The sequence below is a fragment of the Spea bombifrons genome, chromosome 7 (genome assembly GCF_027358695.1).
Source record: "Spea bombifrons isolate aSpeBom1 chromosome 7, aSpeBom1.2.pri, whole genome shotgun sequence".
Lineage (NCBI taxonomy): Eukaryota > Metazoa > Chordata > Amphibia > Anura > Pelobatidae > Spea > Spea bombifrons.
Genome location: NC_071093.1, coordinates 9,589,026 through 9,614,776, shown reverse-complemented (window position 1 = coordinate 9,614,776; position 25,751 = coordinate 9,589,026).

Sequence of the window (25,751 nt, the reverse complement as noted above, 5' to 3'; positions counted from 1 at the left end):
TGGGATGCCCGCTGGAGCTGGTATCCCGGGTTGTCTGTTATTAATTTTTATTTATATAGTGCCAATAATTTATCAACTGATACATTAGATAAAGAGGGATTTGTTCTCAAGCTTCAGAGGAACTTTACAGGGTAGGCTACCTGTAAATCTCCATCTTCTGCAAGAGTTGCTTTATGAAAGAGTTTGGATAGCTGCTTGTTGCAAGTCTCCACTGGGACCATCTATAACAGGGTGCGAAGTAACAGTTTAGTAGCAGTACTTCTCAAACTGTTTTAGATGGGCTTCCGTCCAGAATGCTGGCGGCTGCATGGAACTTAAAATGCTGTAATGCAGAATTTTAGGCAGGCAGGGTTAGGTCCCCAGAAGCTCAGATATTGGTGCTGCAGGAAGGTTACCCTAATTGTCTAATTTTATTTCCTATTTGTGCCCCCTTATTACCTATCATATTTATTCAGATTCATCTAATTTTAGTCTATACTAATAATAGTTTTGTCTTTTTTGTCTTTGTTTTTCCTTTTGTTTTGGCACAGTGTTTATATAGGATTCAGTTTCTCTATTTCCAAATACTGGTTCAAAATTATTTAGAAAGGGCCCTTCCGTCTTGGACCAGACCGGTCTGGGTCGGAAGGGCCCTTTCTAAACTATTTTGAACTGGTACTGGGAGACACAAGCGGATTAGGGTCACTTGACCCGCCATGAAACCGAGGCTGCCAGCACAGTTTTTGAGCATGGATGTGTAATTGTGTGTGTGAGCATGGCTGTATAATTGTGTGTGTGTGAGAGAGCATAGATGTGTGTGTGTGAGCATGGATGTTTTCTTTCCACTATGTGAAATACAATCTCAATCATTAAAACAGCCAAAAACAAACAAGTTGTTCCATTCTGATTCTTATGAAATAAACTCAGTAAGGATAATTAACGACTAATTAATTTTACGTGAAGCACAGATTTTCCTGAGGCATCACAAATAGGATTCGGTTAGACTGTAAGTGTTACCATGTACAGTGCTGCATGCAACAGTTATAATTATATCAGCAAGGCATGCATTATTCTGAACAGCAGGAAAAGTGCTGTCTAAACATTGGAACATTTGCCTATCTTACTTTACATCCATGCGTCTACCTGGTGTTTTCCCACTGGGAGGTTTTTTTCACATATCAGTAAATCCCAGCATCAACATTATTTGCTAGTGAAGTGCAAATAAGGAAACATTAACATGATGAATGACAAACATTAGGCACTACAATATGTTTGACGCCTTTGAATATACCTACAAATTAAGATTTTTTTTTTGAACAATACATGAATAAAAAGCAAGGAGAAGGTAACTGACAAATAATACTGGCCTGTTATGGATGGTGTGATATGGTTGAAAGCTTTCAATCATAGCAGATGATGAATTAATTTACATTAACAGCTTAAGAATGTGATGTAAGAAAGAGAGAGAGAGCTGAAACAGATGGAGTGAAACAGCTGTTTCCAAATACCTTTTAAAAGACTTCAAATTAAGACCTCACAACAGTATTTTAGGTAAAAATGAGTTTATTCGGCAGTATGTAGGAAATACACCATTAGCTTTTGATAAATAATTGCAACGCATTATTATCCTCATGTTCTCTTCTTGTTTTTATCTATTTGTTTATTGAAGAAGACTTATTTTATTATTTTTTTTTTAATTGGTTCTATTTGCTTTGAAGTGGTTTACAATTATGTTTCGATGAACCCCAGCAGGTAAGTGACATAAAGTGATAGAGCATAATATGTAACATATCAATGTTCGAGTTATGATTTAATTTTTACAGTAAAATAGATATGTTAACTAACAGTGTTGATCGATTTTAAGATATACTGTAAAAATGCTATGAATGCAATATTCCGGTTATAGTTTTTTTGTAAACCATTGTTCCAAATCTCCGGACAAAGACAAAATGACCACAAAATAGCGTTTTTGTACTTGTGACGGTTCCCTATTTATACTTTGTTCACGCACAGGCAGAACCTGCAGGACAGAGTATGGTAATGAAATCAAATTAATTTATAAGCTGTTTTACAGACGCGAAGTGATAAATAGAGATTATTACTAATAAACACATTAGTTTGCCATATATTAATCAGAAAAGCACAATTCTCTTTCAGAATGCCAGCCAGAATACTAATGTGTTGAAAGGCTACAAAACACGCTATTTTAGTCAGTTTCCAAGAAGAGTTCATTAGCCTTCTCTATACAGTGTAAGAAGGATAGGAAGAGAGAGTGGAGTTATTCATTGTCTTATGACTCAATTCTAATCATTTCAGTCAGAGTGACTGACAGAGAAATGCTTTCCACTGTGATTGAGAGTATTGATTTCTCAACCCCTTTTGGGGCAAACTGGAGATACACAATCACACAACCTTCACTTTCAAAAAACCTCTTCATCTGCCTTAATCATCTGATCGATAATCAGCATTAGGACTTTGGATCTTGAGAAAAGCCTCATCCAATGTCTTTATTTTCACTCCAGCACCGGGTTACACATATGCCGAGCCAATGAGATCTGAAGAGATAAAAAAATGATTGACATATAAAACCATCGCAGGTATTCATATTTTATGAGAGTAGATTTATATGATTTTGTTTTCAATTTGTTTTAGAAACTTTGCTGACATTTTTTATTTTGTATACATTTGAAAAACAAAATAACCTTTATTCTAAATTTTATTCTATAATTATTTTTTTATTTTTGATATCTCCCATGTATTGATTATTTTTTTATTTAAATAGTGCTTTGCAAAATATATTTTTTTCTTTGTGATCAATACAGTTTAAAATGTATATAAAATTAAAAAAATACAAAATACAAGCATTTTCTCTATATTGTCAGAATTTTCTGTTACCGGATAAGTATTCCAGCACTATTTTCCAAAGCAATTTCTTTTCTTATGGAAGAATAGCAGTAACCTCGGAGAGAATTTGTATCTCGCAAGTGTGAAGTGTTTCCAATTAAAATTTCTTGGTGTTTAGCCAGTTTTGCAATTGAATTAGAGAAAGCATAAAAACATATAATCTAATGTACACTCTTGGAAGACTGAAGCCTTTATTCTTCTGGATTCAGAAGAGTCATTCAGTATAATCGCTGCATTCATCCCAATTAGAAGAGGAACATTCTGTGGACATCGTGTAGGTTCTCCATTCCGATGTCAAGAAACTCGGTGTAAAACACTAATTCTCAAGTAAGAGAAGTAATAGTTTCCCAGTGCAGCTTCTTGATTTAAATTACAGAGAACATTTAACATGCTCCTTTTCCTTTTAGCTGTGAAATACCATAGTACAGTAGTTTTGTTCTGACCCTTTCTCCAAAGCCCTTCCTTAAAGTGTGACTAATATAGCGGTAGATGACAGCTAACTTCAACATCAGACAACACAAAAATTGAAGACACTTTTTATCCTCTTACCAATCTGAGAGTGTCTGAATAAGCCTCGTCAACTTCATTACAAACTCATCATCTCTTGTGTAGATAATGATAGCCTAGACTGGTGGAGAACTCAGTTACGTGTTGTTTTTACTGACTCGTTCTGCCTTCAGGCCAGGCATCTGTGGGGATAATGAATAGACTCATTCTTTTGGCACAAAACAAAGGACCCTTAGGGTGAGGAAAGGCCTATGGCGTCAGTCTAGCTTTAACTCTCAGAGCCAAAAATTCTTTGTTATAAATTTGCTCTTGGAAAATAGTTTTGCAGTAACTAAGGAACTTAAAGACAGAGTAACTTCTGTCCTGTGGCATTAGTGGTTAGTATATTCAGCCGCTGTGTGTGTGTCACATTCTGCCTTTAGACCTGATTGGGCATTCTTTTTTAGTAGGAATTTTAAAGAATTCTTGTTTAAAAAAACACTCTGTGTAGGGTTTTGGTGCTTGCAAATTTTACAGGGATAACGGATGGATAAGTAATGGGATATGGGATATAGGATAAGTAATAAATCATTGTTTCAAATTATTTCGTTATAAATCTTAGATAAACTATAAAGCTGCATGCAATTAGTGAATATAGATACTTGTGTTCAACATTAGTGTTACCATGAATATAAACTAGTTTACTTACTGAATGTAATGCTTAATTGTGTGTCCTGTGTTCGGAAACCTGAAAGGATGATCCATGATCTTAATTATTAATTAAATACATTGAAATTATTGACAGCAGCTGCTTAGGTCAATAGAGTCACACCCAACCAGGGCAAGACCTGATGGACAACCTACAGCTACAATTCTACACGTGTCCCACCTCTGAAGAATAAGGAGATTATATCAATGTCAAACACAACACTGTAAATAGCTTCGGGTGTTAAAACGAGAAAATAATTGCTCGGAAAAGATGGTGTCCTTGCTACTGTAGTAGTCCTGCATTTTGGAAACATTGCTTTTTTCCACTCTATCATGGCATAGATCCATGATCTAAGAGATGGACTTGAAGTTCTGCTGGTGTAGTGATAGAGAATAGGACATATGTTCAAAAAAATCAAATTTGCAATGGAAAGGTTTTCAGGAAGCATCCTAAAAAATACAAAGTACAAATATGTACGTTTTACAGTATAGATATTCTATGTGAGGGGTGAGGTATTTTGGGCCATAAACAAAACAAATATTAGGTATCCATATGTAAGAACATACTAAAAATAGTATTAATGAGCACACATATATAAATAAATACATGACAGTGCTACATCCTTATCCATGATCTTTGTCAGGGTTGTCCATCCTTTGTAGCTGCAATAGGGTTCCTTAGATAATGTCCTTATATGATAGTGCTTCTTATCTTCCATGTTCTTAGACACATCATCATTGGATTTGGTTTGGAGGTTATTAAACAGAAGATTTTCATTGAAATTCGATATGTTTGATTGCCAAACAAAAATATATCCAAGGTTATGGAGTTTTCAGTAGAAATCTTCGTTCCAACAACTGTGCAAAGTAACTCATGATTACTTTAAATATTAAGTTCAGTCAAGTGGAATTTACTGTCAAAGGAGAATGAGATGGTAGATTCAGTAGATATTTTTCATACCTGTCATCTTCTGGAACAAAGAAATGTTTTTTCCAATAATATAAAAGAATTACACAATTTCATTAATAAACTTATTCTGCAGCATGTTTTGCACTTTAAGGATCCCTTGTGTAAAAATGCTTTAATTTGGACTTTTTGTCTGTTTTTTTCCCTAAGTGACTACCCTATTATAAGCATTAAACACCAATTGAATCAAACAAGATTACAATGTATCATCCAGGATAAACTGGATGGATATATGTATCCCGCTCCACCTCATTAATTTTGTTCTTACCCTTTGTTGAATTGGACACATGAAATTGTTTGCACTTAACAATAGATAGGATTCTTCAAGCCAATGACTTTAATAAGATCACAGATTAATAGGGTATAGAAATAGTCTAAATTTGCTAGGAGACGCTCCTCAACTGAAGTATTAGAATGGATACTGCGCCACTTGTAACCCACTCAGGGTCTGGCAAAGGCTAAATGTCTCCTTCAAAATACTTCATCGGTCTAGTTTTTAGTAAATAACAGTCTGCCCTCTAACAGGGTGTTGAAACACAGTTTTGCTTCCTTGTGTTGAAGGTATTCCTTCATTTGTTGCCCTCGTGATGTGTTTTCCCTACTTGATGATGAGTGTTGGAAGCAGATAAGAGGCAGAGATAAATGATACCTAGTGTTGGACACTGACGATGTCCTGGCCCATTTATTTAATCCTCATTCACCTCTATATTCTGTGCCCTCCTGCAATTATGGCTACATTTCTATCGTATTTCAGGATAAACGATCCAGGATCAAATGCAACTGATTTTCACCAATCTGGTGTAGCCATTTCTAAGTAGGCATCATTTAGAAGGCAGTGTCCCATTTACCACCTAAGGCCATGTTTCAGGTGTATCCACATCTGTGTAACGCTCAGGTCGCTCGGCAGGCAGCGGAAGGAGAGTACATGGGACAGCCTAGTGTCTCAGGCAACCTTCTCAACAATTAAAGTTCTTTAATACGCATTCTTCAACCAGTAGGAATACAAATAAACATGACTTGCTCCTAAACATCCCTGCATGGTGCCATTTATGTGCCACTGTTTTTAACTCCATGGTTCAGATTTTGTGTAATAATAAGCATCAAGAAAACACTGTCATTGAAATCATTGCACATGTGCACAGGGGGTCTTTTCAGATACCGTGCCGGAGCTCTCGCCAAGCCAGCTCTGAAGCTTACTGGCAGTGAGTACTCACCGCTGGCTCGGCAAGAGCTCCGGCATGGTATCTAAAAAGACCCCCTGTGCACATGTGCAATGATTTTAATGACAGTGTTTTCTTGACACTTAATATTACACAAAATCTGAACCATGGAGTTGTTCAGCACATCTCCTTTAAGCCAAGTACCTACAGGCTGGGGAAAAAGTCAAATGCATAGGGGAAGATTCTGCAGCATTTCTCCATTTATTTTCAACGGGGGTCTACACAAATTTTTAAAGGGACCACATAACCTAAAACTGAAACCTAAACTGTCATCAGTTATTGATACATTGTATCTATTTATTTTTTGATTAAATGTTTTAATAGGTATGAAGATTTGTAATTTTTTTCTAAAACAATACAATTTTTTAAGGTCCTCATTGAACCGTATTTGCCTATATTTCAGATTATGTACCCCAAGCATTTAAACTGTATTACTGGATTTTGCCGTCTGATCTCTGGGTGCTTGTATCATAACTTGCAGTATTTTTGTGTTAGGTAGTTACAAAAAAAAAAGAAATAACCTAATTGTTACGTTTATAGAATATTGTGCAAAATTAATATCTTATTCTGTGTTAGGTTTATAGAATATTGTCCCGAAATAAAATCTTATTCTACTGTCACAATTATATGACACATTTGAGTCTTTTTCTTAATTTTTAGACTGGTGTTCGTGTTTTCTCTAATTAAACAGTAAATGGTGCACTTTATTCAGAGGCCAAGCATGCGGTGTCTACAAACTGAACAGATTAATGTAATGTTGTGTTACCTTTGACCTTGCATCCTTGAGACACTAGATTTTGTGTCACCAAGCAATGCTGTGTAATAGAGTTGAGGTCTAGCTAATAGCCTGTCCTATTCTGACTGTCATGTTCCATCACGGTAACTTACTGCATAAAGGTCTCCAAAGTGGTCACAGTTTCTTTCTCTCACACATTCCGAATAATCTATACAGATAAAGAAATGATCTTTGCAGCAGAAATTCCTTAATAACATCCTATGTTTTTTGTTTTGTTTTTTCTTTAATTAACTTTTTAATCGAACAACTCAATATCTCTGTATTTCTTTTACAATAAATAAGATTTACAGGTATAACGATAACAGCATTTTTGCAACTGATAGACCAGCATTAGCATCATTTGTCTATACTGATCAAGAAAACCACTCTCCACACATTCTCATCCACTCTCCTTCCCAGTTATCACACTTTCAATGTTTAACTAGCCTTGTCCCAGCCATACGTCCATCAGTAGATGGAAGCTCTCTGGGTAGATGATAGTGGATAGTGGGAGTATCCTTCCAGCAGAAGTGGCACATGTCAGATCAATGAGGGAATTTAAGCCATTGTGGGATAGACTAAGACCCAAGTAAGAGTTGAGTTCTTATAGCCGGTACATGCATTGGCCGACCAATAGGCCAAATGGCTCATATCGGCGGTGAAATTGTAGGTTTCTATGTTTCTTCAACCTCTACAATGATTTGAGCAGTTTTTTTGGATGAAGTATAGTGATATATAATAAACACTCTACAACATGCAATTCCTTTTTGGTTTGGAATCTTTAATTTGGCATCATTTTCCAATTTCAGCTGTTGTAATACACAAAAGTTAATGTATATAATATCCTTTCCAAAGACCGTCTACAACCCAACACATGCACTATGACCCCCGCTTATTGTATCAAGACCTGTGCTTTTATTTCTCTTATTAAACTAGTTTATGTCATGTTTCAGTTTAAATTTAAAAAAGAAAAAAAAAAGAAATAGTATTTTTCTCCAGCCAACATAACACGAAAACCCTGTCTGCGCAGGTATACATATGATTTAAACAGACAATTCTGCCGTGACACCGCTTCTAATTCAGAACACCGCTTAGTCTTGGGTAGCAGAAATGTATCGCATCTGTATTCAGTGGGAAAAATGCTCTGTTCTTCCTGGCTCCATGTTCAATCAGCCTTCGGTTAATGGAAGCCCGTCAGTGCTAAGCAATAAACAAACATAGGTGGGCAAATAGTCTAAAATCAAATCTTCTATATGATGTGGACAATACATAGTTAGTTCCATTACAAGACTCTCGCTTGGGAAATGGAGCTGCTCCTGTACGCTTCTCATTACAAGCCAGAACCATCTATAGCCAGACAGAACCTTATTTGGGGATATATAAAGTACATGAAAAAAAATAAAGACTCCGAGAATCCTATTTAAAGTTTACATTTTGCTGGTGAAAGACCATTTGGTTCTAGTCTCTGCAAACAGTAGGGCTCATCACTCACAATGAAGTAAGCATGTAATACGGATTACATCAGAGCAGGGAGATTGAAGGTAATTGCTCGTTTCTACAGGGATACGTCCAGTGTGAGTACAGCCACACAAAGTTACGCACCGATTAACCAGCATACTTCTATCACACGGCAAATCACTGTCACATTCTAACACTGCATATACTAAATCATTCTGCTCCTATGTACTAGAATTAAACAAGTGGAACATACAGAGTTTGAAACGTTCAGGCTCTATTTCACTTCTTAAAACCTAAGGACCCCACATTTATTATTGGCAGAGCAAAGCAAGGCTTTCTTCTTTTTCCTAGACTCTCACCCCAAGTCATTTTGTCTAAATGCACCCTCAGCTTGGCCAGTGGGCATATGTGTGGTCCCAGGGCAAATTCCCACTGGTTTAAGAATTTGGAACCACCAGGTATTTTTTTTTTTAAACTGCAGTTGTTCAAATGGCCAACAGGGGCATATTTTTTTTACCCTGCATTAAGTGCTTTAGGCTACCTTTCCACCATGACTAGATCCTATTCTGCAATCTTTTTATTTCAGTCCTTTCATTGATGAGCTTGCTAGGACAGGGACATTTGCATCGATCTTGATGATAATATTATAGACCTCTTGTCAGTAGAAGATGTCATTTTCCGTTTGATAAATGCATTCTGTATGTAATAGTCCAGCTTGGAGCCTGACTCAGGGCAGAGCCCCAGCCTCAGAGCGCACTCCCCTCCATGCCGCCACTCTTTTTTTGCTGACATATGGGTTTTGCTCTATAGCAGGGAATTTTCCAATCCAACCCATAGTTTCATAGCATAGCACCAAATTAATGATGTAATAGGCTTTCTGCGTCTTTCTGCTTCTATATTACTATTCATTAACACAAGAAGTGTTTAACACGGTTAGGGGAAATAGTTTAAATGTTTACATACATTTTTAAAAATGTTTAATTTCTTTAATTGCATCGAATGCTTCTTTAATTATACCCTCTTGTTCTGGGGTGTAACACAGGCCCCGGCAGCCCTTGGGGTTCAGGGAGTCCCCCCAAGTCACAGGGCTCAAAGGCTTCTTGGCGCATAAGTGGATCCTTTGATGCTGGTACTAAGAACATTCGCTGCTAATTATTTTTGCAATTATTTATTTTTAGAATAAAGTGCCAGGTTTTGTCGTTATATTACTAACTTATTTCTATGAATAAATGGCATTTTTGGTGTTCTTGGCTCCATAATATAACTGCACATATTCAAGGACACAGGCATTCAAATCCATTATGCCATTGCCAGGAGGAGAGGAGACCCTTCAGAGCAGCTTGCGGGGGGGGGGGGCAGCATTTTGTGTTATGCCTCAGCTCCTACTAATATATTTTACCTGAATCAATACACATATACTAATATTTATTTTACATATTTTAAAATCATTACATTCTAATCGAGCTCTGCCAAAAATAGTCACATTATCGGTGCAGACTTTATGCAGCTCCTATTGCGCTTGTTCTAGTTACATCTATAGATGCAGTGAAACGCCTTTAGCATAGCCTCAGGTCTTTAATTCCCCCTGCCTTTACGTTATTGTTCTGATTCTACTAGGGGCAGATACATTATTAAAACATATATTAGCAATTTGTATCATGAAATAATCAACAGATAATCCTCCGATGACTTTCGGCTCCTAAAAAAAACTATGAGTAGTATCAGTAATGTTAAGATATGGACTCTGGCTATTTCAGGGCAAAAATATATATATTTTACAGGTTTTAAAAGAATTTTATTGTACCAAGCTAATTTGTTTGGGGTAGAAAATTATCTGCTTTTTTATATTTTTATTATGATATATAACACCTTTAGGTGGCAGAAGGATGTACAAAATGCTCATAGCCTGTTGGGTTTTAAAGAATATTGTATTTATTTTCAACCATATTGTATACAGAATTTCTCTTTTCAAAAATATTTAGATGATAAAATTTTATTTCGAGAACTAGTTTTTTTTTTTCCGTTGGAACTTTCATACAGATCCCATGTAACACACTTTAACACTTACTGTCACCATTCAAATGTCTTATAGGTAGGAAAACTCTCAAGAATAAAACATGAATATTACTGTGCGGCTTGTAAAAAAAAAAAAGAAAAGAAAAAAAAAAAAAAAGAAAAAGAAGACTATTATAATATATAATAACACGAGGGGACCATTTAGAGCACTACTCTAAATACATCATTTAATTACAATGGAGACATTACTTCATGTTTCTACTGATGTAAGTAATATTAGAATTCATGATATTCGAGGGCTACAGTGGGCCATTACATTGGCCATAAGCTATTGTATAAGATTTACTACTAAAGACCCGCAAGGGTATTTGAACATTCATGGATTCTGTGGCAATAGGCTTTTATCTAAGACACATAAGTGAGGGACAACTTAGTTATTATCTGTAAGAAACATAGCTTAATATTTGGGATTCTAAAGGTTAAAGTACTATAAATCCTGAATGACTCTCAGATATCACATAGAAAGACATTTTTATTTTATTCTACTCTTCTTTTTGCCTCTTAAAATATTTTATGATGTCAGTTTACCGAGTCCTACCATGTTGTTTACCTTTGGTCCCTAGATATACCAGAAGTACTGACGAGGCAGTTTTTTTTACGCCGTAATGTGACATAGGTTAAATGTATGCATGAAAACCTGAACATCCATTGGTAATTTCCATAGATTCTTGTTTCACCGGGCGATTAACCAGATCAATTACTTTGCTGTCTTTAGCTATCAACCAATCTATTACCCGAAGAGAATAAATATGGCACATTTGCAATATGCAAATAATTCTTAAAGCAATGTAGATTTTGCCTGTAATTGCATCAAAAAAAATGAATGGCTATGAATACAACGTGGTTACAATGCTATACTTCATGTTATACATTATTACACGGGCTGTTATTAGCTATTGTTTTAGCACAATGCATCTTGACTGATATTATGATAACTGAAGTTCACAGCAGCATCCTTATTCGTAGATAAGTGTTTCAATTATACACAAAAAATCTTAATTGCATGTTATGATATAATAATTCTAGGTTCTTGTTGTTTTAACCTTGTTTCTAGTGATATAATGACAATTTAGTGGATTTAAGAGGCAGGGTGTCCAAAGTATGACTATGTATGGGTTGTCCTACTCAAGGTTCTCCCTGATCTCCAACCCCCCACCCCAGAGTCGAATTAAAATGGTAGTAGACATTCTATTAGTTACCAGAAGCTAATCCAGTGGTGGAATCCAAGGGACTTAACTGACCCACTTGTTCCTAAATAAAGAGCCCCAAACAACATGCATGGGACAAGCCCAAGGACTGATGGATGGAGACTTTGAAGAAGGAACATGGCTTTTATTTGCCTTCACATACTATTGTTTCTATGCCAAACCTAGCAGGGTATGAAAAAGATCACAGGGCAATTCACATACAGTACGAATTTATGCCACCTACGTGGCATAAATCTCATTTTTTTTGGTATTTTGCCACCCCGCTCTTGCTTGCAGACAGCACCAGGTACAATATTGTATCTGCACACATTTTATGTTTTGCACCAGAATGTTTTTTTATTCAATACAACCCTACTGTATTTTGAGCAGTAGTAAAACAGCAAAAACATTAGGAGCTAGATGAAACAGATGCTAGAGGTCCCTACTTTTTACAAAGGGACTGGGCTACATTCATGCATTCAAGTTCAGTATTTTTTATTTTTTTCAATAGTTTGTGGTTTCTTCGGTTTCTCTAGTTTGTGGCATCTTCTCGAGTCCTATCTTGAGCTTAATTCAAGAGACATCCCAGCTGTTAAAAGAAACCATAGTAGAAACCTAGACAAGAAAAAGAAAACGTAATCTACAGCATTCATTTGAATTATCTGAAAAGCTACGCGATGTGCGAACATATTTTTTCGTATTTTGCGTGTCATAACAGTTCACTTTTGAAACATCCATTTGAAAGTTTATAAAGCAAGATTAACATTATAAACAGTAAATGCTTTGCACACAGATACAGTCATCTTATTTTATGTGGGAAAATTGCATCCACTTGGAATTAAACCAGAAGTCTGCGTATTATGTTTAGATAATATGCCGACTGTTCAAAAAACACTATCGCTAAATTGACACATCAAGACAAGCAATGGAGATGTCTCATTCAATGGACACAAATCCTTTCGGACTTTCACCTTTACAGAGCTGACTCAGAAATCTTATGTTAATGATGACACAGAAGCCGTAACCTCTGTAGACTGTATAAAATCACAGTATTGCATGTATAATGGTAAGAAGGCTTATGAAAGAACTCCATGTTTGTAATACTCTTCGGCAAGCAAAATAGATTGGCCAGATCCAAGATTACTATTTTAGAGCACAAATTTCTTGATTGTAAGCTCTTTTGAGCAAAGCTCTACTTATCTTTTGTTTCTGAAAATTGTTTGTTATCTCCTGTTTACCCATTGTACAGCACTGTGGAATATGATGGTGCTATATTAATCAAGAAACAATAAAAATAACAGGTGTACCATGGCTATTTCCAACTCTGAATACATTTTGTCAGGAATGGATCTTCCAATCCAAGTGCAGTCCAAGTGTAACACGTGAACACCAGAGCAACACTCTTTGGGAGGCAAAAGCTTAGTGGGGTCATATAATACAATCTACCATGAGAGGGAAATAAAGTCACCATCAGCATATCAAACCATCTCACAAGAGCAGTCTAGATCCTAAACACAAGGCATTTCAGGTTTTCCTTTCATCAGCATATGGGAAAACCACATGAAAAAGAGATTTAATCAATCAAAAAGAGATGAGAGAAGAACACTTATTGATGTGAATTAGAACTTCTCACCACTGACAGCAGACTAAATCCGCCAGGCCTCATCATAGACAGGCTTTGGACTCACCCTGCTGGTGTTACCTTTAAGCTTGATTTTGCCCATCATCCCAGCTTGGTCATTGCTAGTGTGGCAGTCCAAGAGGGAGTAATAAATAGAGACATGGGCTGCAGAAACATAGATCTCATGCATGTCTGCTATACATCAGATATGACAGTTGCAGAAGGTCAATGGTAGGTGAGGAATGCTTGGAAAGTAGATCTGTCTATAGGAAGTCACATTGCACGGTGCCCTAGGCCTGACACAGGACAGTCCCCCCAACCTCCACCTCAGCAGCCGCTGTCCTCACTGCTGAGCTTGATGATATGATGTCATATGCCAGCACACCATCTCTTAACCTCTAAAAGGACAATGGGCGGCCCCTAAACCCATTGAAAACAATGCATTTTGAGGGCTTTGTCATTAAGGGGGTTAAAGGTGTGCAGCATCAAGTACTGCATACTATCTGTCCCCAGTTTTGCAGCAGAGGGACTTGATGCCGTAGATCTAGGCCTAACCGGCCAACGCCAGAATACGTTGCTGACTATAGGGTATAGAGTAAATGCAGCTGGTCTATCTACCAAATGCATCAACAACATTTGGAAATAGTGAGCTGGTGGTCAGATGATGCTATGAATTTATTTTACCGTCACCACGTTCTATTTTTAAGGGAGATACCAAATACAAGAGTTATCCAGGGTTAACAAAACTTGCAATGTAAGTCTTTCATGATAAAATGTTAACTATGCACTAATAAAATGAATTAATCACTGCTAATAGAAGGACAAGGGAAAATAATATCAAAATATATCAGTCACCTCTAATAGACTCAGATCGTGGCATTTTGTCCTCAATGACACTTAAATGAACCAAATAATTATGATTACATAGAAACAGAGTCAATCAATTTGACATGTATTTGTCCGTCTAGAAATGATTTAATGCATTCTTTTCACAAGTGTGCATTATTTTTTTTTTTTTATCACACTGTCTACTGACTTATGAAAATAATTAAAAAATGTCTATTTTATGTTAGATGTGTTAGAACGGGGATTTTAGTCCCCCTGGCAGGGCAAGGTACAGCTTGAATCAACTTGGCCTGGGGAGACTAATGGCTTCAGCGTGAGTTAAAGGTCCATAAGAGTGACTATATTGGTCGCCACCAGGGGGCTTGCCTGGATCACCCAATGAAGAGCAGCTGCCCTTCATTGGTTAATGACGGAGGAGCCCCCTGCCGGCGACCAATAGAGTCGCTCTTACGAACTTTTTAAATCCTGGCGCCAAAGTTGCTGCTTATTTTTACCGCGTTAACAAGAACAGCGTACACAAATTTTCACCTAAATAGAACATGAGAATGGGCTAAATTCATGGTATACGAAGATTTTTTTTCCTATAGACAAACACAAAGACGAACACGAAGACTTGGCTGGTACCCAGGTATACTAATAAGCAAAGGTCCAGTATTTTACCGTACTCGTAAGAATCCATGACACCCACTTTGTTAAAAATCAAGGGGTTTGCATATACATCTCATCTGATTGATGAAATGTCTAATTATTCTTGTTATTCTTGAAATGTTTAACCCCTTCGAGACAAAGGCTGATTTTACTTTTTGTACCCTTTGTGACAATGGCCTTTTTAACATTTCTGCGCTGCTTGTGTTTAGCTGTAATTTTCTTCTTTCCCGTTTACTGAACCCACACACATTAGATATTGTTTTTTTCAGGACAAGAAGGGCTTTCTTTAGATGACATTGTTTTGATTGTATCATATTATTTACTATTAAAAAAATTATAAAATATGGTGAAAAATTTAGAAAAAAATGACTGTTTCTAACTTTTAGTTGAAAAATCTTTTACTCATCTATAAAAGGTAATGAAAAAACCTGCTAAATAGATTCTACTATTTGTCCTGAGTTTAGAAATACCCAATGTTTTTATGTTTTTTTGCTTTTTTCTACCCATTATGGGGCAATAAGTACAGGTAGCGTTTTGCTATTTCAAAGCCATTTTTTCCAAATCTGGTAATTCTTCCCCCCTTGTGCCATTTCGGGTATCTTTGAACCCGGCCAATGCAATTTACCCCATCAAGTCATATATTTTTGAAAACTAGACAGCCCAGGGTATTCCAAATGCTAGTATTTTAACTCTTTCCATGCACCATATCTACCACCAGTCTTTGTCAAACTTTATGGTAGTCATTTTTTTGCATTTGTTTTGTCATACACATTTTACTTCAGGTATGAATTAAAATGTTCTCGTTTATGTCACTATCACAAAACACCCCAATATGTGTTCAGCAACATCTCCTGAGCGCAGCGATACCCCACATGAATGATTTTGCCTGGCTGTTTGGGGGCAAAAGGGCCACATTTGGGGCATGCGCATTTTTCAATGTTGCACTTTGGCATTTGGGGATCCACTGCCCATGCCCTATTTGGTACATCTTTGAGCCGGGCCATTTCAGTGTGCCCAATAAACCCATATATTTTTGAAAACTAGACACCCCAGGGTATTTCAAATGCTAGTATTTTAACTCTTTCCATGCACCATATCTACCACCAGTCTTTGTCAAACTTTGTGGTAGTCATTTGTTTGCATTTGGTTTTCCACACACATTTTAATTCAGGTATGAATTAAAATGTTCTCGTATATGTCACTATCACAAAACACCCCAATATGTGTTCAGCAACATCTCCTGAGCGCAGCGATACCTCACATGAATGATTTTGCCTGGCTGTTTTGGGGCAAAAGGGCCACATTTGGGGCATGCGCTTTTTTCAATGTTGAACTTTGGCATTTGGGATCCACTGCCCATGCCCTATTTGGTACATCTTTGAGCCGGGCCATTTCAGTGTGCCCAACAAAACCATATATTTTTCAAAACTAGACACCACAGGGTATTTTAAATGCTGGTATTTTAACTCTTTGCATGCACACATTTTACCACCAGCATTTTTTCAAAGTTTGCAGTAATATTTTTGTGTGTGTATTTTTCCCACACACACCTACTTTATGTATGAATTTACAGCTCCTGGTATATGCCGCTGTCACACGACACTCCATAATGTGTTCAGCAACATCTCCTGAGTGCAGTGATACCCCACATGCATGGGTGTGTCATTTTTTGGGGGAACTAAAAGGCCACATTTGGTACGTGTGCATTTTTCTAATTGGAAATTAGATGTGTGGCCATCCTTCCCCCCGTGTTAATTGGGACGTTGTTGAACCTGGCCCATTCAATTTACCCCATCAAATCATACATTTTTTAAAAGTAGACACCCCACGGGCATTTAATATGCCAGTATTTTAACTCTTTCCATGCGAGAATTGTTTTAAGCTAATATGCTAATTTTAGGACTTGCTCACAAAAATATATTTTTTATATATATATTTTTTTTATTATTATTATTTTTTTAAAAAAAAATTTTAACATTTTTTTTCAACTTGGAGGTTCCCCTGATAGTGACATCAGTGGGAAATGATTTTTACATTTTACTGTTTTTTTACTATTTTTTTCTAATTATTATTAATTTTATTTTATTTTTTAATTTATTTTTACTAATCACACTGTGATTAGAAAGCTGGGCTCCATTGACTTGCATGGTGAATGCAGTACCTGTATTCAACCTGCAAGTGGAGCCAAAGTTCTCTAGATGGTCTGGACCATCTAGCGAACTTTTAAAATTTGTGGTTCCTGTTACAGGACGGCGGCCATCTTCCTTGATGGCGAAGATTGCCGGCAGCTGCGGCTGTGACCGCTCTCCGGAGCGGTCACAGCCCATCAAAAGGTTAGTGTTTGGTGTCGCTGGATGCCTCCTGATCGAGGCATTCCAGCGACACCATTTAAGTTTAGGAGGCGATCGTCGATCGCCTCCTAAACGCTTTTAAAACGGGCGTCCGCCGCCATACAAAGTATGGCGGATGTTGACGCCCCGTGGAGGGGCCAGAGATGGCCCCTTCGTGCCGATCGCGGCGTTGCTGAATGCCTCGAGGTCGAGGCATTCAGCAACGCTTTTTGGGTGCAGAAAGCGATAGCAGATCGCTTTCTGCACCCGTTTAAAGACGTGCCGGTCCTGGCACGTCAATTGTCGTAAAGCACATGCTTTTCCGTGCCGTGCCAGGACCGGCAATTGTCATTAAGGGGTTAAAAGAGAACATGTATCTCTACAGGCTGGTATTGGCCTGATTTGGGGACTCCTATATGTGAAATAACTTGCTGCATGAGTAAATCTTAAATATCTTAGCAAATTTGTTACATTTCTTTATTTTATTGTATTATTGCTGTTACTATGTTTTATTTCTCGAGTTTCGGTATTCTTACATTTTTTACAAAACTGCATCATATACAATGTGGCCAAACAAATAATCCCATGTATATTTTAACATTTACATTCCAAAAACTTAAAGTCTAAATAACATACAGAGCACCCAGGCTTTGGCTTGAGAACGACAGTGTTTATGTTATATTGTATATTAAAAAAAAGGAATCTAACCCTAATGTAAAATACAGAAAAAACAAAAAAAATCACGAGGATGACAAGGAAAAGAACTATAGGTAACTTGCAGCTTGTACTGAATGGGATATTAGCTTGATTTACCATTTGCAGAATTATTACCAATAATATGATGCATTTATTACCAGTAAAATCCATTAGTGGGTCATCTTGTTCAGTTCATCATATGTGTCTTGAGACACAATTTGGCGTCTCGCAGATTTTCATACATTGATGTCATGGAAAATAAGACTGTTTAAATCAGACTTTAATTGATTATTTCTTGCCAGACTACTTTGATTAAAACAGACTGTTCTACTTGCTTTCAATATTACATTTTGCACTTTAAATTTGAGTGCAGGAAAGACAAAATGCATTCTCGATTCCCCGCACCAGCCTCATTAGATGTGAATATTATATTCCTCGGTACACAAATATAAAAAAAAATTATTTTGATTTATTTTAAATCTCTCCAGGCAGAATTATATTCTTACGGTATTGTTTGTAAGGTCATTATATTGTTCTTACTGCGGCATTAAAGCTGCCCCACTGCATGATTATGACAGGTGTATCTTGAAGAATATTTATTATATGGAAGTATAAACAGTGCCACCATCTTCATATTATAAGTGAAATAAAAGTAAATGTGTTAATAAGTTTGTTCAGACCACCTATTTGCATTCTGCTTAGTTAAAAGGAAAATATTTTCTACTGTCAATATAGAAGCAAGGCCATCGTATTTGTTATAATATAATATTTCAGGCATTCCAATTATGGTTGATGTTCTAAGACATATATTGCTAGGAGGTGGCTAAAGGGTCTGAATCCATGAATTCTGCCAAACTTTAGAATATGTATGCAGAATGTGTAATGTATGTTTATGGAGTGTTTGATGGAGGGATGTATAAAACCCATGATTTTGTATGAGTTGGTAATGTTTTTTTGGGTAGGGTCATCTCACACACATGGTGGGCTAGGAAATGTCTATGTGTCCTGGAGAACAATGGCAGAAATGGTCACCAAGGTGTGGGGTTAAGCTTTGAATCTTCATTGAATCTTGCAACAAACGTGTTGTGTATGGCACAGTATGTTTTTTTTCTATAGTCGTTTGGATTCTGTCCCTATTGCTAATATATTTATACATAGTCAATTAAAACATGCATTGTATTAACCCTATAAATTCTAGTGCACTGCAAAGAATGTCTTAATCAACATTTCTATATTACATGATTGATTGTGTTTATTCAGACAGAACATATATATCATAGACCAGCCATGCTGTCACATACAGGCATAACGTTTGCGTCCAATCAATAATAAGTAAAACACAGTAGGCCTTAGACATCAAAACTTCATCCTTTTATTGGCACTATACTGTGTCACAGCATAGAACCAACCATGACTTGAACATAAAAGTATGATGTTATGTATGGAAGATTTGCTTTATTGAGAGGGTGGTAAATAAATGCAACAGCCCGTCAGCAAAAGTGGTAGAGGCTAATATGGTCAGAAAATGTAATCATGTATAGGATAGGCATAAAGCTATCCCGAATCTAAAATAAAACCACAGAGTGATTGAGTAAAAATGGGCAGACTAGATGGTTCTTATCTGCCATCAAATTCTACATAATGTTGATTTAAAACATAGTACTAAGAATCATGGCAACGGGAAAAATAGAATAGAATATTCATATTTTGTTAATTGATGCTTTATGGGTAAATATTTAACTTGCTGCATTATTAAACAGGTAACTGCACTTTATTATGTCCTTTTTTATGGTAAGTGGAAGGATTGCAGATTATAAAAGGAATCTATTTTGAAATCAACACAACTTTGGAACTGGCACTAAAACTAACCTTTACCAGTGATGATATAAACTTTGGGAATCATTTAGTTGCTACCAATTTGTATATATTTTCTCCTTTTGGGGATCTCTTGAACTTCTCCCCGAGAAGAACATGAGTCCAGCTGTGGAGCTCCTTTGTCACCAGTGCCTAAAGGAATGCTTGCTATACCCTACTGAAAAAGTTGAACTTAAATTGTGTAAAGAAAAGTTTATGGTTTTGATTCACTTGGTATTGAGAACAGAGCAGGTTTTAGTCCAGGACCGGCCCCTAGCTCTTCCAGTATTGGGTTTGTTCTTCCTCAGAGGAACAACATAACACGACCTTGGAATCCTGACAAATAAATGTCACACTAGGAGGTTCTAGGACAAATCCCAATATATTTGTATTATTGTTAAAGGCTATCACGCCTTGCAAATGAATACCAATAAATAATCAAGTCCTGTTATAAAATGTTGCTTTTTCTTACATTTTCCGATAAAGGCCCATGTAGAGCTCTAGAACACTATTTTGGCAAAGTGTGTCGATCTCAATATTTTGGCGTGATCATTCTGTCGGTTAACAATGAACACCCTATATAGATATGTTACATACTATATTTAATTTAGTAAATGAAGAAACCAATAATTATTGGAAATAATTGGTAGTGTATGGAATACCGCTGGATAGAATAATATAAGGATTTTAAGAAATTCTTGAGATTTAAGATTGAGTATAAGCTTTTAAATTGCAAGGAAAGTGGTAGATAAAATAAGTCTACGGTACTTTTACCCTCTGCTTTTCAATGCCTTGTTGAGATAATTGAAAATACTGCTGTAATCTTGAAACAAAGTTGTCCATAGAAAACAGTGTGGCTGAACGAAAGGGAGACAACAACCATTTTACTTTTTCTACTGAATACTTTGAATTATATTTTTCCCATAACTTGTAAAAATGTCTATGGGCATCTGTCTGAATGGTATGTAACTGTTACCCTACTTCCTACAACTCAAAATTATCAAATTATCTCAAATTATGCCCAAATTATCCTCCATGATAACCTTATTTACACCTCATTCGGGGTCTTCAGCTTCTTAGCCAAATATTTATTGAATTATTTTTGATACATTTATATGTCCTTTGTGTTTGGCCTATATATTTTCTTACACCTTCTCACTTTTTCTTGTTGAAAGTCCAAATGGTTATGTGATGCATAACTTGCTATGTCCTCTTTACTCACTGTACAGTGACATATAAACCATTAAATACTACAACAACTATTACTAATAATATGTTTTACTGGATGGAATCAGTGGCGGGAAACATAAAAAAAATGGCATTTTGTATTTTGGTGCATATCTTTAACACGGACAATCTGACAACTGGGTTTTCCCATCATTATTATTATTGTTGTTATTTTTAAACTTGAATCAACTAACACTTCACTCCATTGTGTTTATCGCCTGCAAACAAGAATATTTGCTGGAGAGAGTAGATGCTCATTATTTGTCATTCTTCCAATGTTTTATTGCTAATTCTTTGGTATTAGTTCAGATCCAAAGGACAAAGTTTTCTTGTGATCCTCAGTCTATGCTGTTATTAAAAACATGTTTTTGGTTCCAATGCAAATCCTTGACTAACATTGTCGTTAGATAAAATCACATTAATAGAAAATCCTTTAATTTAACCTTGTAAAACAACAGGCACTACACTACTAAGGTTGATTATGAGAGCAATACATTGGATGGTGTTTAAAAGATCTCATGGTACGACTTTAGTGAGTATTAGTGATTTTAAAACGCATGCTTTGTTACAAGCACAGAAATGATAAAACAATATAGAATATATGTTTTAAAGGTATGACTCATAAATAAATATATATATATATATATATATATATATATATACAACAGATGTATACAAAGGCAGTGTATGTGTATATGTGTTTGTAAAGGCAGGTGTGTGTAAGGGCAGTGTGTGTGTATATGTGTGTGTGTGTTTAAGGGCAGTGCACGTGTATATGTGTGTGTAAAGGCAGGTGTGTGTAAGGGCAGTGTACGTGTATATGTGTGCGTAAGGGAAGGGTATATGTGTGTGTAAGGGCAGTGTATGTGTATATGTGTGTGTAAGGGCAGTGCATGTGTGTTTATGAGCAGGTGTGTGTATGGGCAGTTGTGTGTAAGGACAGCGTATGTGTATATGTGTGTTTATTGGCAGGTGTGTGTAAAGGTAGTGTGAAAGGGTTCTGGGAGGGAGGATAACATTAGCCGTTTTTTTTAATTAAAAAAAGAATCTCTGCTGCTGCATTGTAAGGTGCAATTGCAATTGGCGAGAGAGATAAAAAAAAAGAAAAAAGTGTCCCTCTTTCACATTTTGAAATGTTGGGACTATGGTTTGGGTCCAGTCATATAGGAAACTAAGTCCCAGTGATAGATCTGCCTTATATTTTGGGTCTGGACCACCCTTGTGGACAGTTTCAAACTGATATCCCAATGGAGATTTTTTCCTCCAAGTGAGCTAAAACCCAAACAGGTATCAAGGTAGGGCAGGCTGTTCTTGGCTGAGGTTGTCTCATACATATTTGTACATACATGATTTATGGGAAACCTGAAAGGCTGCTGTATGCAGCATATGTGTTTATACAGACCAGTCTGGCATTGAAGTGACTTCCACACTTCTTATTGTTATTGACTGTTTTTTCAACATGATCCAGAACGGAATCTCAAACATGGACTTCTGTAGTTTCCTTCATTCTATTCACACTGAGAGCCAAACTTCAAAGCTACACGTCAGTATTTTATTCCCGAGGAAGAGAATGTGGTGAAATGTTAATGATATTGTATACAGCTTTTCATTCATCCCTCAAAATCATTCTGCATTCAACATATAACTTTAAAGGACAGTCCCAAAAGAGCCCTTCATGTCTAATACTGTGAAGTACTAACTATGGCTGTTCTGCATTGTATTGTATTGTATTGTAATGCCTACTGTAGTACATGATTTCCCTATTCAAGTCAAAGCGAAAGAAATAACAAGGCAAAATACAAGGACAGTTGAAGGAACGTGAATCAAGGTACACTGTCATATTCAGAATTCTCTTATTCTTCAGAGTATTAATATTTAATGAAAATTTTGATGTGTGACCACAATTGTAATAATACAAAGTACATATGTGTGTTTGAGAGTGCAAAATCTAATCTTAATGTGATCTAACTTCAGCATGTGCCAATCCGGCAAACACAACCAATGCCTCCCTGGGTCTATTCTTTGCATGGGTTTTTGGCTATATGTGTGCAGCAGTAAATCATATTTGCTAAACACAACTTGAGCCATGTTGAACAGTAGAAGCTAATCCTTAGCTTTGGTATTGATGAGACTTAATCCACACTGGTGTAGGCATTGGACCCAACATGGAAATTAATAAGGTAGAAGAACAAGGGAACCTATTTTCTTCTGTTCCCTAAACAACTCTTCCATCAAATCCCTGAGGCTAATGACCAGACAAAGCCAGGTTAAAGGAGCAGGGCCTTTAATTGCCTGACATTTATGAACATTTATGACATTTATACAAGTGCATACTTGTGTTGTCCGTTGACCAGAATAGAATTTCCATACTTATCTGTACTGCATATTTTTACCACCAGGTTCTGTTCATGATGGATAACTCTGAATATGAATCAGCAAGTGAATTTTAATATAAGTAATCATTTTCTATTCAAAAACATACTTTCATTTACATTTTGCTTAATTCTACATCTTAAAATATGGTCTCAAAAATATAAGCCAGTCATCATATTTAAATTATATGAATTTATTGGCTTCCTTATATCATTAACACTAAACTCTAAAGATTCCAGAATCACAAAGAATACATAACCTGTCTACTGATGATTGTTAAGAACTTCAACTACCACATCTGCATTTATTTGACGTATTAATTATTCACAACATCCATATTTTAACAAGATCATTATCATACAAGTCATTGTGTTTTTTTCTGACAAGTTATTATATATTTTGGTTCTCTATATTAAGCTGTCGTATATTATTTCAGATGTCAAAATTCGTTGTTCTCTAATAATTTATGGTACACATTAAAAGAAGAAAAAAAATATATCCCTTAGGTAATGTTCTATAATCTCATCTCATAGAACAAAATAGCTGAAAATTCTATGTTTCACTTCTGTTCACTATTAACATGTTTGAGTCAAGGATAACAGACAGAGCTAAAAATAAGACACAGCTGCCTTAGACCATAGAGTAGGTCATGATTTTAAATGATTCCATTATAGAGAACCTCTACTACAGCCTCCTTTGCTTCTGGCTAGAATGGTACGGAATGGTTTATATTTAATACAAATATGGGCATCTCACTCAATGGCTTAACACCTTCGGGGGCAGAAACGCTTGCAGTGCATAGCAAAATCCTGGAAGTCGTTGGTAACGATCTGCAGTGAATAACAAAATAATTGTGAGAAATCCCAGTTTGCTTAGTAAACGCGTATTAATGAATAAACATTAATTTCCATAGCAAATACAAAAAAGAATAGAAAAATATGTATACAGCAGAACATATAATAATAAGAAATAAAAATATATTATATATAAATATTATTTATATTATTTATATATATAAATAAATATAATCAGAAATATATATATCTAATATTGTACTGCACAGCATATGAGTATAATATTTTCATATATATATATATATATATATATATATATATATATATATATATATATATATATATATAGATCCCATGGTCAGTATATATATAGACTATATAGTATGTAAGAATAGTAATTATATATCTATATTATTATAGATAGATAATATCAATACCATATAATAATACAACACACCAATTATATTCTGCAGTGCTGTACTATATTACTTTATATGCACATATTGAAATATCCATTGATCTGCTTTGAACCCACCTCCCATTTTACAACTTTAATATGTTTCATATATATTTAATACATTATTGCTCTCTGTATGTATGTATATATATATATATATATATATATATATATATATATATATATACACTGTGTAAATTGTTGGTACTATATAAATAAAATATTATATATATATATATATATATATATATATATATACATTAAAAGCAAACAGAAACAAAGAAAAGAATTGTTTTCTGCTGCTGACAAATTAACATCTGTATTTTCTCTTGTGAATTTTGAATTTCTGTGGAAAATAATTGTTTCTGACATTATTTGACTTGCTTGATTCTTGCGGCCAGTAATTAGAGCCCTTAAGCTGTATTCTTTTGCCTGCATAAAGCCTGCATGTGTGGGAACTGGATGGTTAATTGCAAACAGATCTTGACAGGATATTCCTAAATTCACACCAGGACACAGCTGAGTAGTTTTATGATGTACTCTGAGGAACAGCATGGAAGAGATTGAGGGAACATATGTAACAGGGTTCATATGTTGTGAGTTAAAATGTAAAGAGAATGTGATAAAACATATGCCTACAACTACTGCTGAAATAACTGTTACATTAGTGTTTGATAAAGAATCCAAAAATATTGTCTTTATTAATTCGAGAATGGGAAATATTAAATAATACGGCAGAAGGTATGCTATTAGGATGGTGTGAAAGAAATTGTGTCATAGGGGATTTGTGAAGGGGTGGATCAGTTAGGGAGGAGTAAAAAGATGGTTTAGTTCTCAAAAAATTTAAGAAACAAAGGGTTAAAGGGTGTGATGCAATGGACAAAACAAAACAAAAATTAAACATGGAGGGAACTCAATATGTTTAAAGGAAAGCAAAAGGTTGGGTTCCCTAACAGGTCAAATGATTTCCCAGTCTGTAAACATTCCATGAAAAATACAGGAAAAATGCATACTAAAATAAGGTGAAGCCGAAAGGGGACAAAACTATAAATAATATAATTTTCTAGTCCTTGCATTTCTGTAAAAAAAAAATATTTTTGGAAGAGGGGACCCAATGATGTCTTCAAGGAGGGGTGGTGGCAAAA